The following is a 10,000-nucleotide window of genomic DNA, read 5'->3' as shown; positions in this document are numbered from 1 at the left end:
CTTTTAATCTGAGGGTCCAGGGTTCAAGTCCCTGTTCAGGCGAAATGTTCACTATAAGGCATTGTGATAATAAGCGTGATGTTTTTGACCACAAACTGTTTCATAGTATTTTATCTTCTAGTCTTTGTGTTCCTAAGACATCAACCACTAGGAGTCAGGATAGTTCAGTTGGTAAACACATGTTCTGTGTTTTTCTTGATCTTTTTAACCTTGTATTCTTTTATAGCAGAGAATTTATGTTATTTGTTTTTTGTGTGTGACTAGAAAGTTGCACTCACAGAGCCTGGATAGCTCAGTCGGTAGAGCATCAGACTTTTAATCTGAGGGTGCAGGGTTCAAGTTCCTGTTCAGGTGAAATGTTCACTACATGGCATTGTGATAATAAGTGTGATGTTTTTGATGACCACATACTGTTTCATTGTAATGAATCTTCTAGTCTTTGTGTTACTAAGACATCAACCACTAGGAGTCAGGATAGCTCAGTTGATAAACACATATTTTGTGGTTTTCTTGATCTTTTCAACATTTTCTTCTTTTATAGTAGAGAATTTATGTGATTTTTTTTTATGTGACAAGAAAAATGCTCTCACAGAGCCTGGATAGCTCAGTCGGTAGAGCATCAGACTTTTAATCTGAGGGTCCAGGGTTCAAGTCCCTGTTCAGGCGAAATGTTCACTATAAGGCATTGTGATAATAAGTGTGCTGTTTTTTTACCACAAACTGTTTCATAGTATTTTATCTTCTAGTCTTTGTGTTACTAAGACATCAACCACTAGGAGTGAGGATAGTTCAGTTGGTAAACACATATTCTGTGTTTTTCTTGATCTTTTCAACCTTGTCTTCTTTTATAGCAGAGAATTTATGTTATTTGTTTTTTGTGTGTGATTAGAAAATTGCACTCTCAGATCCTGGATAGCTCAGTCGGTAGAGCATTGGACTTTTAATCTGAGGGTCCAGGGTTCAAGTCCCTGTTCAGGCAAAAAGTTCACTATAAGGCATTGTGATAATAAGTGTGATGTTTTGGACCACAAACTGTTTCATAGCATTTTATCTTTTAGTCTTTGTGTTACTAAGACATCAACCACTAGGAGTCAAGATAGTTCAGATGGTAAACACATATTCTGTTTTTTTCTTGATCTTTTCAACCTTGTCTTCTTTTATAGCAGAGAATTTATGTTTGTTTTTTTGTGTGTGTGTGTGTGTGTGTGTGTAAGTGTGACTAGAAAATTGCTCTCACAGAGCCTGGATAGCTCAGTCGGTAGAGCATCAGACTTTTAATCTGAGGGTCCAGGGTTCAAGTCCCTGTTCAGGCGAAATGTTCACTACATGGCATTGTGAGAATAAGTGTGATGTTTTTGACCACAAACTGTTTCATTGTAATGAATCTTCTAGTCTTTGTTTTACTAAGACATCAACCACTAGGAGTCAGGATAGCTCAGTTGACAAACACATATTTTGTGGTTTTCTTGATCTTTTCAACATTTTCTTCTTTTATAGTAGAGAATTTATGTGATTTTTTTTGTGTGACAAGAAAAATGCTCTCACAGAGCCTGGATAGCTCAGTCGGTAGAGCATCAGATTTTTAATCTGAGGGTCCAGGGTTCAAGTCCCTGTTCAGGCGAAATGTTCACTATAAGGCATTGTGATAATAAGTGTGCTGTTTTTTACCACAAACTGTTTCATAGTATTTTATCTTCTAGTCTTTGTGTTACTAAGACATCAACCACTAGGAGTGAGGATAGTTCAGTTGGTAAACACATATTCTGTGTTTTTCTTGATCTTTTCAACCTTGTTTTCTTTTATAGCAGAGAATTTATGTTATTTGTTTTTTGTGTGTGACTAGAAAATTGCTCTCACAGAGCCTGGATAGCTCAGTCGGTAGAGCATCAGACTTTTAATCTGAGGGTCCAGGGTTCAAGTCCCTGTTCAGGCGAAATGTGCACTATAAGGCATTGTGATAATAAGCGTGATGTTTTTGACCACAAACTGTTTCATTGTAATGAATCTTCTAGTCTTTGTGTTACTAAGACATCAACCGCTAGGAGTCAGGATAGCTCAGTTGGTAAACACATATTTTGTGGTTTTCTTGATCTTTTCAACCTTGTCTTCTATTATAGCAGAGAATTTATGTTATTTGTTTTTTGTGTGTGACTAGAAATTTGCTCTCACAGATCCTGCATAGCTCAGTCGGTAGAGCATCAGACTTTTAATCTGAGGGTCCAGGGTTCAAGTCCCTGTTCAGGCAAAATGTTCACTATAAGGCATTGTGATAATAAGCGTGATGTTTTTGACCACAAACTGTTTCATAGTATTTTATCTTCTATTCTTTGTGTTACTAAGACATCAACCACTAGGAGTCAGGATAGCTCAGTTGGTAAACACATATTCTGTGTTTTTCTTGATCTTTTCAACCTTGTATTCTTTTATAGCAGAGAATTTATGTGATTTTTTTTTTGTGTGTGATTAGAAAGTTGCTCTCACAGAGCCTGGATAGCTCAGTCGGTAGAGCATCAGACTTTTAATCTCAGGGTCCAGGGTTCAAGTCCCTGTTCAGGCGAAATGTTCACTACATGGCATTGTGAGAATAAGTGTGATGTTTTTGACCACAAACTGTTTCATTGTAATGAATCTTCTAGTCTTTGTGTTACTAAGACATCAACCACTAGGAGTCAGGATAGCTCAGTTGGTAAACACATATTTTGTGGTTTTCTTGATCTTTTCAACATTTTCTTCTTTTATAGAAGAGAATTTATGTGATTTTTTTTGTGTGACTAGAAGAGTACTCACACAGAGCCTGGATAGCTCAGTCGGTAGAGCATCAGACTTTTAATCTGAGGGTCCAGGGTTCAAGTCCCTGTTCAGGCGAAATGTTCACTATAAGGCATTGTGATAATAAGTGTGCTGTTTTTTACCACAAACTGTTTCATAGTATTTTATCTTCTAGTCTTTGTGTTACTAAGACATCAACCACTAGGAGTGAGGATAGTTCAGTTGGTAAACACATATTCTGTGTTTTTCTTGATCTTTTCAACCTTGTCTTCTTTTATAGTAGAGAATTTATGTTATTTGTTTTTTGTGTGTGACTAGAAAATTGCTCTCACAGAGGCTGGATAGCTCAGTCGGTAGAGCATCAGACTTTTAATCTGAGGGTCCAGGGTTCAAGTCCCTGTTCAGGCGAAATGTTCACTATAAGGCATTGTGATAATAAGTGTGATGTTTTTGACCACAAACTGTTTCAGTGTAATGAATCTTCTAGTCTTTGTGTTACTAAGACATCAACCACTAGGAGTCAGGATAGCTCAGTTGGTAAACACATACTTTGTGGTTTTCTTGATCTTTTCAACATTTTCTTCTTTTATAGAAGAGAATTTATGTGATTATTTTTTGTGTGACTAGAAGAATGCTTGCACAGAGCCTGGATAGCTCAGTCGGTAGAGCATCAGACTTTTAATCTGAGGGTCCAGGGTTCAAGTCCCTGTTCAGGTGAAATGTTCACTATAAGGCATTGTGATAATAAGTGTGATGTTTTTGACCACAAACTGTTCCATAGTAATGAATCTACTAGTCTTTGTGTTACTAAAACATCAACCACTAGGAGTCAGGATAGCTCAGTTGGTAAACACATATTCCGTGGTTTTCTTGATCTTTTCAACCTTTTCTTCTTTTATAGTAGAGAATTTATGTGAGTTTTTTTTTGTGTGTGACTAGAGAATTGCCCTCACAGAGCCTGAATAGCTCAGTCGGTAGAGCATCAGACTTTTAATCTTGAGGTCCAGGGTTCAAGTCCCTGTTCAGGCGAAATGTTTACTATAAGGCATTTTGATAATAACTGTGATGTTTTTGACCTCAAACTGTTTCAGTGTAATGAATCTTCTAGTCTTTGTGTTACTAAGACATCAACCACTAGGAGTCAGGATAGCTCAGTTGGTAAACACATATTTTGTGGTTTTCTTGATCTTTTCAACATTTTCTTCTTTTATAGAAGAGAATTTATGTGATTTTTTTTGTGAGACTAGATAAATGCTTGCACAGAGCCTGGATAGCTCAGTCGGTAGAGCATCAGACTTTTAATCTGAGGGTCCAGGGTTCAAGTCCCTGTTCAGGCGAAATGTTCACTATAAGGCATTGTGATAATAAGTGTGCTGTTTTTTTTACCACAAACTGTTTCATAGTATTTTATCTTCTAGTCTTTGTGTTACTAAGACATCAACCACTAGGAGTGAGGATAGTTCAGTTGGTAAACACATATTCTGTGTTTTTCTTGATCTTTTCAACCTTGTTTTCTTTTATAGCAGAGAATTTATGTTATTTGTTTTTTGTGTGTGACTAGAAAATTGCTCTCACAGAGCCTGGATAGCTCAGTCGGTAGAGCATCAGACTTTTAATCTGAGGGTCCAGGGTTCAAGTCCCTGTTCAGGCAAAATGTTCACTATAAGGCATTGTGATAATAAGCGTGATGTTTTTGACCACAAACTGTTTCATAGTATTTTATCTTCTAGTCTTTGTGTTACTAAGACATCAACCACTAGGAGTCAGGATAGCTCAGTTGGTAAACACATATTCTGTGTTTTTCTTGATCTTTTCAACCTTGTATTCTCTTATAGCAGAGAATTTATGTGATTTTTTTTTGTGTGTGATTAGAAAATTGCTCTCACAGAGCCTGGATAGCTCAGTCGGTAGAGCATCAGACTTTTAATCTGAGGGTCCAGGGTTCAAGTCCCTGTTCAGGCGAAATGTTCACTACATGGCATTGTGAGAATAAGTGTGATGTTTTTGACCACAAACTGTTTCATTGTAATGAATCTTCTAGTCTTTGTGTTACTAAGACATCAACCACTAGGAGTCAGGATAGCTCAGTTGGTAAACACATTTTTTGTGGTTTTCTTGATCTTTTCAACCTTGTCTTCTATTATAGCAGAGAATTTATGTTATTTGTTTTTTGTGTGTGACTAGAAATTTGCTCTCACAGATCCTGCATAGCTCAGTCGGTAGAGCATCAGACTTTTAATCTGAGGGTCCAGGGTTCAAGTCCCTGTTCAGGCAAAATGTTCACTATAAGGCATTGTGATAATAAGCGTGATGTTTTTGACCACAAACTGTTTCATAGTATTTTATCTTCTATTCTTTGTGTTACTAAGACATCAACCACTAGGAGTCAGGATAGCTCAGTTGGTAAACACATATTCTGTGTTTTTCTTGATCTTTTCAACCTTGTATTCTTTTATAGCAGAGAATTTATGTGATTTTTTTTTTGTGTGTGATTAGAAAATTGCTCTCACAGAGCCTGCATAGCTCAGTCGGTAGAGCATCAGACTTTTAATCTGAGGGTCCAGGGTTCAAGTCCCTGTTCAGGCGAAATGTTCACTACATGGCATTGTGAGAATAAGTGTGATGTTTTTGACCACAAACTGTTTCATTGTAATGAATCTTCTAGTCTTTGTGTTACTAAGACATCAACCACTAGGAGTCAGGATAGCTCAGTTGGTAAACACATATTTTGTGGTTTTCTTTATCTTTTCAACATTTTCTTCTTTTATAGAAGAGAATTTATGTGATTTTTTTGTGTGACTAGAAGAGTACTCACACAGAGCCTGGATAGCTCAGTCGGTAGAGCATCAGACTTTTAATCTGAGGGTCCAGGGTTCAAGTCCCTGTTCAGGCGAATTGTTCACTATAAGGCATTGTGATAATAAGTGTGATGTTTTTGACCACAAACTGTTTCATAGTATTTTATCTTCTAGTCTTTGTGTTACCAAGACATCAACCACTAGGAGTCAGGATAGTTCAGTTGGTAAACACATATTCTGTGTTTTTCTTGATCTTTTTAACCTTGTATTCTTTTATAGCAGAGAATTTATGTTATTTGTTTTTTGTGTGTGACTAGAAAGTTGCACTCACAGAGCCTGGATAGCTCAGTCGGTAGAGCATCAGACTTTTAATCTGAGGGTGCAGGGTTCAAGTTCCTGTTCAGGTGAAATGTTCACTACATGGCATTGAGATAATAAGTGTGATGTTTTTGATGACCACATACTGTTTCATTGTAATGAATCTTCTAGTCTTTGTGTTACTAAGACATCAACCACTAGGAGTCAGGATAGCTCAGTTGATAAACACATATTTTGTGGTTTTCTTGATCTTTTCAACATTTTCTTCTTTTATAGTAGAGAATTTATGTGATTTTTTTTTTGTGTGACAAGAAAAATGCTCTCACAGAGCCTGGATAGCTCAGTCGGTAGAGCATCAGACTTTTAATCTGAGGGTCCAGGGTTCAAGTCCCTGTTCAGGCGAAATGTTCACTATAAGGCATTGTGATAATAAGTGTGCTGTTTTTTACCACAAACTGTTTCATAGTATTTTATCTTCTAGTCTTTGTGTTACTAAGACATCAACCACTAGGAGTGAGGATAGTTCAGTTGGTAAACACATATTCTGTGTTTTTCTTGATCTTTTCAAACTTGTCTTCTTTTATAGTAGAGAATTTATGTTATTTGTTTTTTGTGTGTGACTAGAAAATTGCTCTCACAGAGGCTGGATAGCTCAGTCGGTAGAGCATCAGACTTTTAATCTGAGGGTCCAGGGTTCAAGTCCCTGTTCAGGCGAAATGTTCACTACATGGCATTATGAGAATAAGTGTGATGTCTTTGACCACAAACTGTTTCATTGTAATGAATCTTCTAGTCTTTGTGTTACTAAAACATCAACCACTAGGAGTCAGGATAGCTCAGTTGGTAAACACATATTTTGTGGTTTTCTTGATCTTTTCAACATTTTCTTCTTTTATAGTAGAGAATTTATGTGTTTTTTTTGTGTGACTAGAGGAATGCTATCACAGAGCCTGGATAGCTCAGTCGGTAGAGCATCAGACTTTTAATCTGAGGGTCCAGGGATCAAGTCCCTGTTCAGGCAAAATGTTCACTACATGGCATTGTGAGAAAAGGTGTGATGTTTTTGACCACAAACTGTTTCATTGTAATGAATCTTCTAGTCTTTGTGTTACTAAGACATCAACCACTAGGAGTCAGGATAGATCAGTTGATGAACACATATTTTGTGGTTTTCTTGATCTTTTCAACATTTTCTTCTTTTATAGTAGAGAATTTATGTTATTTTTTTTTGTGTGACAAGAAAAATGCTCTCACAGAGCCTGGATAGCTCAGTCGGTAGAGCATCAGACTTTTAATCTGAGGGTCCAGGGTTCAAGTCCCTGTTCAGGCAAAATGTTCACTATAAGGCATTGTGATAATAAGTGTGCTGTTTTTTTTACCACAAACTGTTTCATAGTATTTTATCTTCTAGTCTTTGTGTTACTAAGACATCAACCACTAGGAGTGAGGATAGTTCAGTTGGTAAACACATATTCTGTGTTTTTCTTGATCTTTTCAACCTTGTTTTCTTTTATAGCAGAGAATTTATGTTATTTGTTTTTTGTGTGTGACTAGAAAATTGCTCTCACAGAGCCTGGATAGCTCAGTCGGTAGAGCATCAGACTTTTAATCTGAGGGTCCAGGGTTCAAGTCCCTGTTCAGGCGAAATGTGCACTATAAGGCATTGTGATGATAAGCGGGATGTTTTTGACCACAAACTGTTTCATTGTAATGAATCTTCTAGTCTTTGTGTTACTAAGACATCAACCGCTAGGAGTCAGGATAGCTCAGTTGGTAAACACATATTTTGTGGTTTTCTTGATCTTTTCAACATTTTCTTCTTTTATAGTAGAGAATTTATGTGATTTTTTTTGTGTGCCTAGAAGAATGCTCTCACAGAGCCTGGATAGCTCAGTCGGTAGAGCATCAGACTTTTAATCTGAGGGTCCAGGGTTCAAGTCCCTGTTCAGGCAAAATGTTCACTATAAGGCATTGTGATAATAAGCGTGATGTTTTCGACCACAAACTGTTTCATAGTATTTTATCTTCTAGTCTTTGTGTTACTAAGACATCAACCACTAGGAGTCAGGATAGTTCAGTTGGTAAACACATATTCTGTGTTTTTCTTGATCTTTTTAACCTTGTATTCTTTTATAGCAGAGAATTTATGTTATTTGTTTTTTGTGTGTGACTAGAAAGTTGCACTCACAGAGCCTGGATAGCTCAGTCGGTAGAGCATCAGACTTTTAATCTGAGGGTGCAGGGTTCAAGTTCCTGTTCAGGTGAAATGTTCACTACATGGCTTTGTGATAACAAGTGTGATGTTTTTGATGACCACATACTGTTTCTTTGTAATGAATCTTCTAGTCTTTGTGTTACTAAGACATCAACCACTAGGAGTCAGGATAGCTCAGTTGATAAACACATATTTTGTGGTTTTCTTGATCTTTTCAACATTTTCTTCTTTTATAGTAGAGAATTTATGTGATTTTTTTTTGTGTGACAAGAAAAATGCTCTCACAGAGCCTGGATAGCTCAGTCGGTAGAGCATCAGACTTTTAATTTGAGGGTCCAGGGTTCAAGTCCCTGTTCAGGCGAAATGTTCACTATAAGGCATTGTGAAAATAAGTGTGCTGTTTTTTACCACAAACTGTTTCATAGTATTTTATCTTCTAGTCTTTGTGTTACTAAGACATCAACCACTAGGAGTGAGGATAGTTCAGTTGGTAAACACATATTCTGTGTTTTTCTTGATCTTTTCAACCTTGTCTTCTTTTATAGTAGAGAATTTATGTTATTTGTTTTTTGTGTGTGACTAGAAAATTGCTCTCACAGAGGCAGGATCGCTCAGTCGGAAGAGCATCAGACTTTTAATCTGAGGGTCCAGGGTTCAAGTCCCTGTTCAGGCGAAATGTTCACTACATGGCATTGTGAGAATAAGTGTGATGTCTTTGACCACAAACTGTTTCATTGTAATGAATCTTCTAGTCTTTGTGTTACTAAAACATCAACCACTAGGAGTCAGGATAGCTCAGTTGGTAAACACATATTTTGTGGTTTTCTTGATCTTTTCAACATTTTCTTCTTTTATAGTAGAGAATTTCTGTGATTTTTTTGTGTGACTAGAGGAATGCTATCACAGAGACTGGATAGCTCAGTCGGTAGAGCATCAGACTTTTAATCTGAGGGTCCAGGGTTCAAGTCCCTGTTCAGGCAAAATGTTCTCTACATGGCATTGTGAGAAAAAGTTTGATGTTTTTGACCACAAACTGTTTCATTGTAATGAATCTTCTAGTCTTTGTGTTACTAAGACATCAACCACTAGGAGTCAGGATAGCTCAGTTGATGAACACATATTTTGTGGTTTTCTTGATCTTTTCAACATTTTCTTCTTTTATAGTAGAGAATTTATGTGATTTTTTTTTTGTGTGACAAGAAAAATGCTCTCACAGAGCCTGGATAGCTCAGTCGGTAGAGCATCAGACTTTTAATCTGAGGGTCCAGGGTTCAAATCCCTGTTCAGGCTAAATGTTCACTATAAGGCATTGTGATAATAAGTGTGCAGTTTTTTTTACCACAAACTGTTTCATAGTATTTTATCTTCTAGTCTTTGTGTTACTAAGACATCAACCACTAGGAGTGAGGATAGTTCAGTTGGTAAACACATATTCTGTGTTTTTCTTGATCTTTTCAACCTTGTTTTCTTTTATAGCAGAGAATTTATGTTATTTGTTTTTTGTGTGTGACTAGAAAATTGCTCTCACAGAGCCTGGATAGCTCAGTCGGTAGAGCATCAGACTTTTAATCTGAGGGTCCAGGGTTCAAGTCCCTGTTCAGGCAAAATGTTCACTATCAGGCATTGTGATAATAAGCGTGATGTTTTTGACCACAAACTGTTTCATAGTATTTTATCTTCTAGTCTTTGTGTTACTAAGACATCAACCACTAGGAGTCAGGATAGCTCAGTTGGTAAACACATATTCTGTGTTTTTCTTGATCTTTTCAACCTTGTATTCTTTTATAGCAGAGAATTTATGTGATTTTTTTTTTGTGTGTGATTAGAAAATTGCTCTCACAGAGCCTGGATAGCTCAGTCGGTAGAGCATCAGACTTTTAATCTGAGGGTCCAGGGTTCA

General features: G+C 36.9%; 21 non-coding genes across 21 annotated transcripts in view; all 21 read left to right on the top strand.

Moving 5' to 3' along the window:
* The window catches only part of TRNAK-UUU (transfer RNA lysine (anticodon UUU)), a 73-nt gene extending 31 nt beyond the window's left edge, over positions 1 to 42 (top strand). The window contains exon 1 of the tRNA in view: positions 1 to 42. This exon is cut by the window's left edge and continues 31 nt beyond it. This is a non-coding gene — a tRNA (tRNA-Lys).
* Positions 43 to 593: 551 nt separating this feature from the next.
* Positions 594 to 666, top strand: TRNAK-UUU (transfer RNA lysine (anticodon UUU)). Its single transcript has one exon. It is a non-coding gene; the product is annotated as a tRNA-Lys (tRNA).
* A 574-nt stretch (positions 667 to 1,240) lies between these two features.
* On the top strand, positions 1,241 to 1,313 carry TRNAK-UUU (transfer RNA lysine (anticodon UUU)). The gene has a single exon. It is a non-coding gene; the product is annotated as a tRNA-Lys (tRNA).
* Positions 1,314 to 1,548: 235 nt separating this feature from the next.
* On the top strand, positions 1,549 to 1,621 carry TRNAK-UUU (transfer RNA lysine (anticodon UUU)). Its single transcript has one exon. It is a non-coding gene; the product is annotated as a tRNA-Lys (tRNA).
* A 239-nt stretch (positions 1,622 to 1,860) lies between these two features.
* Positions 1,861 to 1,933, top strand: TRNAK-UUU (transfer RNA lysine (anticodon UUU)). Its single transcript has one exon. It is a non-coding gene; the product is annotated as a tRNA-Lys (tRNA).
* An 859-nt stretch (positions 1,934 to 2,792) lies between these two features.
* Positions 2,793 to 2,865, top strand: TRNAK-UUU (transfer RNA lysine (anticodon UUU)). Its single transcript has one exon. It is a non-coding gene; the product is annotated as a tRNA-Lys (tRNA).
* Positions 2,866 to 3,413: 548 nt separating this feature from the next.
* On the top strand, positions 3,414 to 3,486 carry TRNAK-UUU (transfer RNA lysine (anticodon UUU)). Its single transcript has one exon. It is a non-coding gene; the product is annotated as a tRNA-Lys (tRNA).
* Positions 3,487 to 3,725: 239 nt separating this feature from the next.
* Positions 3,726 to 3,798, top strand: TRNAK-UUU (transfer RNA lysine (anticodon UUU)). The gene has a single exon. It is a non-coding gene; the product is annotated as a tRNA-Lys (tRNA).
* A 235-nt stretch (positions 3,799 to 4,033) lies between these two features.
* Positions 4,034 to 4,106, top strand: TRNAK-UUU (transfer RNA lysine (anticodon UUU)). Its single transcript has one exon. It is a non-coding gene; the product is annotated as a tRNA-Lys (tRNA).
* A 241-nt stretch (positions 4,107 to 4,347) lies between these two features.
* Positions 4,348 to 4,420, top strand: TRNAK-UUU (transfer RNA lysine (anticodon UUU)). The gene has a single exon. It is a non-coding gene; the product is annotated as a tRNA-Lys (tRNA).
* A 238-nt stretch (positions 4,421 to 4,658) lies between these two features.
* Positions 4,659 to 4,731, top strand: TRNAK-UUU (transfer RNA lysine (anticodon UUU)). The gene has a single exon. It is a non-coding gene; the product is annotated as a tRNA-Lys (tRNA).
* An 858-nt stretch (positions 4,732 to 5,589) lies between these two features.
* TRNAK-UUU (transfer RNA lysine (anticodon UUU)) lies at positions 5,590 to 5,662 on the top strand. The gene has a single exon. It is a non-coding gene; the product is annotated as a tRNA-Lys (tRNA).
* Positions 5,663 to 6,214: 552 nt separating this feature from the next.
* On the top strand, positions 6,215 to 6,287 carry TRNAK-UUU (transfer RNA lysine (anticodon UUU)). Its single transcript has one exon. It is a non-coding gene; the product is annotated as a tRNA-Lys (tRNA).
* Positions 6,288 to 6,833: 546 nt separating this feature from the next.
* Positions 6,834 to 6,906, top strand: TRNAK-UUU (transfer RNA lysine (anticodon UUU)). The gene has a single exon. It is a non-coding gene; the product is annotated as a tRNA-Lys (tRNA).
* Positions 6,907 to 7,142: 236 nt separating this feature from the next.
* TRNAK-UUU (transfer RNA lysine (anticodon UUU)) lies at positions 7,143 to 7,215 on the top strand. Its single transcript has one exon. It is a non-coding gene; the product is annotated as a tRNA-Lys (tRNA).
* A 241-nt stretch (positions 7,216 to 7,456) lies between these two features.
* On the top strand, positions 7,457 to 7,529 carry TRNAK-UUU (transfer RNA lysine (anticodon UUU)). The gene has a single exon. It is a non-coding gene; the product is annotated as a tRNA-Lys (tRNA).
* A 235-nt stretch (positions 7,530 to 7,764) lies between these two features.
* Positions 7,765 to 7,837, top strand: TRNAK-UUU (transfer RNA lysine (anticodon UUU)). The gene has a single exon. It is a non-coding gene; the product is annotated as a tRNA-Lys (tRNA).
* Positions 7,838 to 8,388: 551 nt separating this feature from the next.
* Positions 8,389 to 8,461, top strand: TRNAK-UUU (transfer RNA lysine (anticodon UUU)). The gene has a single exon. It is a non-coding gene; the product is annotated as a tRNA-Lys (tRNA).
* An 856-nt stretch (positions 8,462 to 9,317) lies between these two features.
* Positions 9,318 to 9,390, top strand: TRNAK-UUU (transfer RNA lysine (anticodon UUU)). The gene has a single exon. It is a non-coding gene; the product is annotated as a tRNA-Lys (tRNA).
* A 241-nt stretch (positions 9,391 to 9,631) lies between these two features.
* Positions 9,632 to 9,704, top strand: TRNAK-UUU (transfer RNA lysine (anticodon UUU)). The gene has a single exon. It is a non-coding gene; the product is annotated as a tRNA-Lys (tRNA).
* A 239-nt stretch (positions 9,705 to 9,943) lies between these two features.
* Positions 9,944 to 10,000, top strand: part of TRNAK-UUU (transfer RNA lysine (anticodon UUU)) — a 73-nt gene continuing 16 nt past the window's right edge. The window contains exon 1 of the tRNA in view: positions 9,944 to 10,000. This exon is cut by the window's right edge and continues 16 nt beyond it. This is a non-coding gene — a tRNA (tRNA-Lys).

This window comes from Hyla sarda, chromosome 1 (assembly GCF_029499605.1).
Source record: "Hyla sarda isolate aHylSar1 chromosome 1, aHylSar1.hap1, whole genome shotgun sequence".
Taxonomy (NCBI): Eukaryota; Metazoa; Chordata; class Amphibia; order Anura; family Hylidae; genus Hyla; species Hyla sarda.
The sequence above is the reverse complement of the archived record's forward strand: the minus strand, read 5'-3'. Positions and strand labels throughout refer to the sequence as shown.